Raw genomic sequence first — 8,964 nt, forward strand, 5'->3', positions numbered from 1 at the left:
ATTTTCAGCAGAATCTTGCTTGCATGTGATATCAATGATATTGTTTGATAATTTCGACACTCTGTTGGGTCACCTTTCTTTGGGATTGGAACAAATATCAATCTTTTCCAGTCATTGGGCCAGGTGGCTGTTCTCCAGCTTTCTTGGCACAACTTAGCGTGCACATCTAGGCAAGTGTCTGTTTGTTGAAATATGTCAATTGGTATGCCATCAACTCCTGGAGCCTTGTTTTTTGCCAATTCCTTCAGAGCAATTTGAACTTCCTCTTTCATCACCATAGGCTCAGGATTAGGGTAAGAATGAGAAAAACTGGATGAATTATGTATACTGCATTGAAACCAATGAGGGAGAGGACAGTTTAAAAGCAATGTTTTTGGGGCATTATAATTATCACAAGTGTCCAGAATGAAGGTTGTAGAGTGGAGTATACTCGGGGTGGGGGTAGGGGTGCGGGAGGATTGTATACCAATGAAGGAATTTTATTTTTCAAAGAGAAGAGTGAACTGGGGGCGGGGGGTCGGCTGGGAGAAATGCGCAACAGTGAATGAATGGAAATCCAAAATCTCTGTAAATCTTCATTGAAATGAAAAAAAAAGTATGGTGATAGGACACATCCCTGGCATATACCCTTCCTAATTTTGAAACATGCAGGTTTTCCTTGCTCTAGATATTTGCAAAATGAAAAGGGTTGGCATCGGGCATTTTAAATCAGATCATCATATAATTTACTATGCTGGAGATGAAAAGGTGAGAAAAAATGAGGTCATGTTTATAGTTAAAAGGACAATTTCTAATGTCAAGTTAATTTGGAGAGGAAAGAGACCTGAATAAGCATAGCACTTCCGAAGAACAAAAACGAAGTGGGAGGCATAGCACTCCCTGACTTCAAAATCTACTACACAGCAGTAGTAACCAAAACAGCATTGTACTGGTACAACGATAGCCACATAGACCAAAGGAGCAGAATTGAGGACGAAGAAATGGGCCCATCTTTCTGTGGTCAACTGATATTCGACAAGGAAATAAAACTTATCACATGGGAAGATGACAACATTTTCAAAAAAACGGTTGAAGAGGCTGGCAAAACTGGACTGTTACCTACAGAAAGCTGAAGCAGGACCCACATCTCACACCATACACAAAAATCAACTCAAGGTGGATCAGAGACCTGGGAATAAAGCCCCAAACCATAAAGTTCATAAGAGACAAACTGAGATCAAGCTTATACTGCCTAGTCTTTGGTATAAAGAGAGTACCAAATACAGGCAGAATGTACGATCTGGAGAGGATAAAATTGATGAATTAGACCTTCTTAAGATTAAACCCCTGTGCACATCAAAATAATTTTCCAACAGAGTGAAAATAAAACCTACTGACTTGGAACAAACATTTGGCAATACCATTTCAGACATGGGTCTCATATCAAAAGTTTACAGAATCCTGCTGGCCCTCTATAAGAAAAAGACTCAATACAACTACAAAATGGGCAAAAGACATGGAAAGAATTTTCTCAGAGGAGGATATTTGGATGTCCAGCAGACATCTGAAGAAATTCTCCAAATACTGGCAATGAGAGAGATCCAATTAAAAACCCCAGTGAGATACCATCTCACCACAATATCAGTAGCAAAGCTTAACAAGACAGCAAATAATAAATGTTGGAGAGGATGTGTAGAGATAGGAACTCTTATATACTGTTGGTGGGATTGTAGAATTTTACAATCACTCTGGGAGGCAGTTTGGCACTTCCTAAAAATGTGGAACATAGAAATTCCATATAACCCAGCTATTAAACTGCTTCAAATATACCTTGCAAAAATGAGAACTGAGACACAAACAGAGACTTGTACACCAATGTTCATAGTAGAGTTATTCACCATTGCAAGAATATGAAAACAGTCCAAATGTCCAACCACAATCGAATGGACTGAGAAATTATGGTACATTCACATGATGGAATACTACACAGAATGTAGGAGCAATGATTTTGATAATTACTACCTAACTTGGGAGGAACTGGAGAACATTATGCTAAGTGAACTAAGTCAGTCTCATAAGGACAAATACTGTATAAGACCATTTTGTAGAAATAGACAACTAGTAAAATGTGTATGACGAACTAAGAGGGGTAGGGTGGGAACAGAGAGATGAGTATGGGCAGGGATGGGTAATCATAAGGTTGCACAATTTGATTGGTGAAAAGAGGCATGGGTAAAGAAAACAGGAAAATCTGGTGGAAAAAATAATGTATATGAAATTTGTAAGTAAACCAATATAGAAGAAAAAAATTATATCTATTAAAAAATGAGAAAAAAAGATCAATTATAGATCCATCTTGAAATATAATGCTGTAAGTGACAGGATAATATCCATACACATACAAGAAAGACCTATTAATACCATTGTTGTTGTTGTTGTTGTTGTTATTGTTAAGTGTTGGCAAGTTGTAGGTGACTCATAGTGACCCTATGAAAGAAAGACCTGAACACTTGTATAACTTTTATCATTTCTCCAAGTTCATAGGGTTTCTGGAGGCAAGCTATTTTGAAAGTAGATGCCACTCCTTCTTCCATGCTTGTTTTGACCACGGAGCTCCACCAAACGCAGTCCACCATAGATAACCATTATCACATTTGAGACATCAGTGTTACAGTGTTCAGCACCACAGCTACCATGGGTTACCTCTCTACAGCAAATGGACAGACCAGTGCTATACCAAAAACAGTTTTATTTAACCAAAACAATTAAAACCAGGCCTGAGGGCTGCAGATTAATATTACCCACCTTTGGCTTAGTAGCATCACTTTCTGTCCATTAGACCAACTGAGCTTTCTCATTGTTGTTTTTGTTGTTAAGTGTTGTCGAGTTGTAGGCGACTCATAGTGACTCTATGAATGCAAGACCTCAACACTTATATAACTTTCATCGTTTCTCCAAGTTCATAGGGTTTCCGGAGGCAAGCTATTCTGGAAGTGGATGTCACTCCTGCTTATCTCTGTGTTCATACAATTCTCATTCAAATATATGCAACAACCAGGGCCAAAGAGAAGGAAATAGATGACTTCTACCAACTTTTGCAGTTGGAAATTGACCAAACATGCTACCAAGATACTTTGATAATAATGGGTGACTGGAATGCAAAACTTGGGAATAGGGAAGTAGGATAAGTAGTGACAAAGTATGGACTTGGTGACAGAAGTGATGTTGGAGACAGAATGATATAATTCTGACATATTCATTTCAAATACCTTTTATAAGAAACAAAGATGGCAACTACGCACATGGACTTCACCAGATGGTCTACACAAGAATCATACTGACTCCATCTGGAGGAAAAAATCATTGCAGAAGTTCAAGATCAGCTGTGGAAATTAAGCCAGGTGCTGATTGTGGAATAGACTATCAACAACTACTCATATGCAAGTTGAAACTGAAGCTAAAGAAAATCAAACCAAATCCACAGGAACCAAAGTTTTACCTTAAGTCTATCTCACCAGAATTTAAAGACCACCTCAGGAACAGGTTTGAAGCCTTGAACACTAATACACAAAGACCAGATGACCTGAGGGAGGATAATGAAAAATGGGGGGGGGGGGAAAGCCACTGCAAAGTCAGAGGAAAAAGAAAAGACCAAGATGGATGTTAGAAGAGACTCTTAATATTGCACTAAACACCAAGAAGCCAAAGCAAAGGGAATAAATCAGCAAGTTAAGAAGCTGAAGAGATTTCTAAAGGTAGCACGGGAAGACAAAGCAAAATAGTATAATGAAATGCACAAGGAACTGGACTTTGAAAATTAAGAGGGATGACGACATCCAAGCAGATATATGCACACCCATGTTTATCGCGGCTTTGTTCACTATAGCAAGGAGTTGGAAACAACCTAAGTGCCCATCAACAAACCAATGGATAGAGAAGTTGTGGTATATTCACACAATGGAATACTATGCTGAATTTAAAAACAATATTATTCAAAATGGGTGACCCTGGAGGACATTATGCTGAGTGAAATATCTCAGTCACAAAAGGACAAATATGGTGCCACTGTTTGTAGAATGAGGCTGACATCGGGGTGGGGGTAAGACTGAGAAAAACTGGATAAATTATATTTACTGCATTGAAGCCGATTAGGGAGAGAATAGTTTAAAAGTAATATATTTTAAGGCATTATGATTATCATAAGAGTCCGGAATGAGGGTTGCAGAGTGGAGTATACTTGGGGTGGGGGTGGGGGTGTGCAGGAGGGGATTGTGAACCAATGAAGGAGTTTTTGTTTTGCTTTTCAAGAAGAGGAGCGAACTGGGGGTGGGGTGGGGGTGGAGTGGGCGGCGAGAAAAGTGCAACAATGAATGAATGGAATTCCAAAATTTCTGTAGATGTTCATTGAAATTAATAATAAAAAAAAATTAAGAGGGATGAACTCACTTGGCATTTCTTAAGCTGAAGAAACTGAAGAATGCATTCAAGCCTCTATTTGCAATACTTAAGCATGCTGAAGGCAGAACGTGAATGACCCAGGAAGCATCAAAAGAAGATGGAAAGAGAAATCAGAGGCACTATACCAAAAACAATTGGCTGACACCAAAGAATTTCATGAAACAACATATGAACAAGAACCTATCATGAGGAAGGAGGAAGTTCAAGCTGCTCTGAAGGAACTGGAAAAAAACAAGGCCCCAGGAATTGATGGAATACCAAATTACATATTTCAGCAAACATATGGTGTTCTGGACATGCTCACCAGGCTATGCCAAGAAATCTGGAGGACAGCTACAGGGCCAACTGACCGGAAAATATTTGTATTTATTCCCATTCCCAAAAAAAAGGTGACCCAATTGAGTGTGGAAATTATCAAATGATATCACTAATATCACATGCAAACAAGATCCTGCTGAAGATTATCCAGAAATGACTGGAACAGTATTTCAGCAGGGAACTACTAGATGTGTACTCTGGATTTAGGCACTAGGGATCATAGCTGGTGTTAGATGGATCTTGGCTGACAGGAGAGAGTACCTGAGCAATGTCTGTGTTTCATTGACAGTGTAAAGGCATTTGACTGTGTGGATCACAACAAATGGTGGCTTACCTTGAGAAGAATGGAAATCCCAGAACACTTAATTATGCTCATGTGAAACCTACACTTGGACTAGGAAGAAATAGAACAGGGATCAGGAAAGGTGCATCAGGGATGCATCCTATCTCCATGTGTTTTCAATCTATATGCAGAACAGTTCATTCAGAGGCTGGACTCTATGAGGAGAAATGTGGCATCACGATTGGAGGAAAATTCAACACCTGTGTTAAGCAAATGGCACAACCTTGCTTGCTGAAACTGAATAGGACATGATCTGTTTGGTGCAGAAGGCTTATGGTGCTGGAGAAAACTGTTGAAAATACCGTGGCCTACCAGGAGAACAAATAGGTCTGTCCTGGAGAGGGTGAAACCAAGCTGCTTCATGGAGGCAAGGATTTAGAAGCTCCCTCTCACATACTTTGGGCATGTGATCAGGAGGAACCAGTCCTTGGAGAGGGACATTTTGCTTGGAAGGTTGGAAGGACAGTGCAGAAGACCCCATGATGAGATGAATTAACTCAGGGACTGGAGAAATGGGATTAGGTTTGTCAGAGATAATTAGATTTGCTTCAGGATAGGGGTTTCAGAGCTAATGTCCATAGGTTTGCTATGAATGGCACATAACTACAACAACAATAATACTTGTCTTTGAATTTGGAGAGTTTGACAATGTTAAGTATGTTTTTCTTTTGGAGTCTAGCCTGTTTGGCATTTTCTAAGTTTCTAGGACATGCATTACCTTGCTTTTCATGGTTCTTGGAAAGTTTTTTTCTAGTATCTTCTCCACAGTTCCCCCCCCCCCGCCTTGTTTTTTGTTTACCATCCTGTCCTGGAATTGCAATCACATGTATTTATTTGTGATGTTATCCTACATGATCTAATGTTTTCTTCATTTTCCTTGTCTTCTTAGTGTTTTTTTTCTTGTATGTTGTCATTGAGGTTCTTGTCTTCTAACTTGATGATTCTCTATTCCATGTCTTCTATTCTCCTTTTCCCCCTGCCTCCATCATGTTGCGATTTTTGCAGTTTCATTTTTAGTATTTAGATTGTATTGCCATACTTTTCTGTTGTTTGCAATAATGTCTTTGTTGGTTTTATACTGTCTTGTGATAATTTCCCTTTCTTTTTGCTCTTTATTTATGGCTCTTGTAATTTTTTCTTATGAATTCTTGAAACTCCACATCCATATATTTCCTCTGCCTTCCTGTGTCTGAGGTATTCATTGGGTCATACTTTTCTATAAGAAGGTTTGTTTTGGTTTTTCATGATGTTTGACCCTGTCTGTTCCTTCCTTAACATTGTTTGAGGTGGATGGGGGTTGATGTTCGCCGCCCCCCCCCCAGCAGAGAAAGCTTCTGAGGGAAACTTGGAACTTCTCAGTAATCCTGCCCTTCCCCTCTCCCAACCTCCAAGTCTCTGGGTTACTGCTCAATAGAGATCTCTGCTGGAAGTGCTCCTGGGTCCACCCTTGAGGCTGAGTGTGAGTGATCTCTTCATCTTTAGCCTCTGCACAGAGCTGGGAACTTCTCAGGGAATATGGGGCCCCCAAAATGAAGGGACCCCTCCCTCCTTATGTTTCAGTGCTCTTTTGATTTCTTGACTGCTGCTTCCATGAATGTTGTTGGAGAATCCAAGTAAAATAATTGGCAACTTTAACCTTTTCTCTGTCTACTGTGATGTTGCCTGTTGGTCAAAGTGTGAGGATTTTGTTTTCTTGATGCTGTAAGATAATCCATTTTGAAGGCTATATCTTTTCTTCCCACAAGCAAGATTGTGTCATCTGCATAATGTAGGTTGTTGATGAGTCTTTCTTCAATCCTGATGTCACATTCTGTTCACTTAGTCTAGCTTCTCGAATTATTTTCTCAGCATACAGATAGAACAGGTATATAGAAAGGATACAACACAGCACATACGTTCTTGATTTTAAACCCTTGTTCTTGGTATGAAGAGAAGGCCTTCTATATAGCATTAGATTATTGGAGTATTTTTGGTTTTGTTTTTCACTCACATTGAATAATTGCTACTATTTTAATTGTGTCATTTTGTTTTATTTAGAAAGCCTATTCATTTCTGTCAAGTTAAAAAAATTTATAAGTGAAGAATGTGTAGTGTTTTCAAGATAACAGAATTTCCCAACTGTTTTATCATTGCACTGTCCTGACACTCTGTAGACTACTTTGAGCTGCTATGAGCCATCTCTGGAAGAACATACTTCAAAAGACCATCAAAATCATAAGTGAGAGTGCTGGGGGAGGAGGAAAAGGGAAAGGCAGTGTGGTCTGTGATATACTTGTTTTGTGTTAAATGTCATCATTCTCTCTCTTTCCCCAGACACTCCAAGTTGAAAAATATTGAATCTCATGAGCCTATTATGCTGATGTCTGAAATTCTTTTATTATAGAGAAAAGCCTTCATTCCATGTCTAGAAAGGTATAGTTTATTCAGTGGTTCACTCCGTATGTAAGTGATACAAATGCTAATCCACTTGGCTACTAACTGAAAGATCTGAGGCTAGCATCCATCAAGAGGTATCCTGGAGAAGGCCTACCATCCCACCTCCAAAAATTAGCTCTTGAAAACTCGATGAAGTGCTGTGAGTTAGAGTCAACTCAGTGGCAACTGGTATGTGCCAGGCACCGTGTGAGCATGCTGATGTCAGCCTTGCTGGGATCCAGCCCAGGCTTTTACACTTTTAGTACTGCCCTGTAGTTTTGTTGGAATTGTTAAAATACACTGCTTAGAGCACCAGCACAGAGCAAATGATCAATAAGTATACAATTTGTACTAACAAATTTGGGATTAAAGAACTGCTTTCATATCATTATCTAGGAAATAACTTGTTAACGTTGCCACAAATGATGGCTATAGAGGAAAAAAAATATTTCTAAGCACAGTTGTCAATTTAAAGGTGTGTGGCAATGTGTAAATAATTGACTAGTTTGCTTCTGTAGCTGGTGGCTACTGACCCTCAGTAAAAAAGCTTTTTTGGATTCTTTTTGCTTCCCATCACCACTTCCCTGTTTCTGCTGAGATTAGCAAACCCTTATTTCTGGAACTGCTGTTCTTATTTTAGGTGCTACAGCTTTATTACATGCACATTCAACATACGGTTAACTCTTCTACAGAAATGTGATATTCAATTTAAAATTAGTATAATGTGAGTCATTTGTAATGTTCTCTGTAGCTTACTCAAGAGAAATAACAATAGGAATTTTCACAACCTTTATATCAACTCTCATGCATTTAGTGGATTTTAGCACTTGAGTGCATTTCATTTCTAATGTATAATAATATAGATAATTTATTGAATGAACCACTGTGCATAGCCCTTGACAAGCATTATCACATTAATTTACTCCCTTAAGCCCCTACAAAGGATTATGCATATGATTATTAGCCACATTTTACTACAGGTGAGGCAACAGAGGGTTGAAAGAGTGGTCAGGGGCCATACAATTAGTGTGGAGCAAAGATATAAACCATATTCATATTTACAAAAGTAACATCTAGGCATGTTAAGATCAATGGGGGGAAGGTAATTAATCTCTACTGTTACTGAAAAGTGAGGGAAATGGGCAAAGAATCCTCTCACAGTATTTCCAAGCACAGAAGAAGGCAGAAAACAGTGAACCAATGGAAAAGTGTGAATAAATTTAAGCATTAGATCATTTATATGAGCTGTGTCATTGAAGTGTGGCCTTCAATAGCTCAATCTATGAAAAACATGTCTTAGGAATACATACATAGGGTTTTCAGAGGCCTGCTATTTCAGAAGTGGATGGCCAATCCTTCTTCCTAGAATGTCTTAATCTGAATGTTCAGATTTAGAAAAGTATCAGACATACCAGCATTTTACAGAAAATGTGAAGGATATATCCCTCATT

Source organism: Elephantulus edwardii, unplaced genomic scaffold (assembly GCF_000299155.1).
Source record: "Elephantulus edwardii isolate Elephantulus edwardi_28Jun2011 unplaced genomic scaffold, EleEdw1.0 scaffold00234, whole genome shotgun sequence".
NCBI lineage: Eukaryota > Metazoa > Chordata > Mammalia > Macroscelidea > Macroscelididae > Elephantulus > Elephantulus edwardii.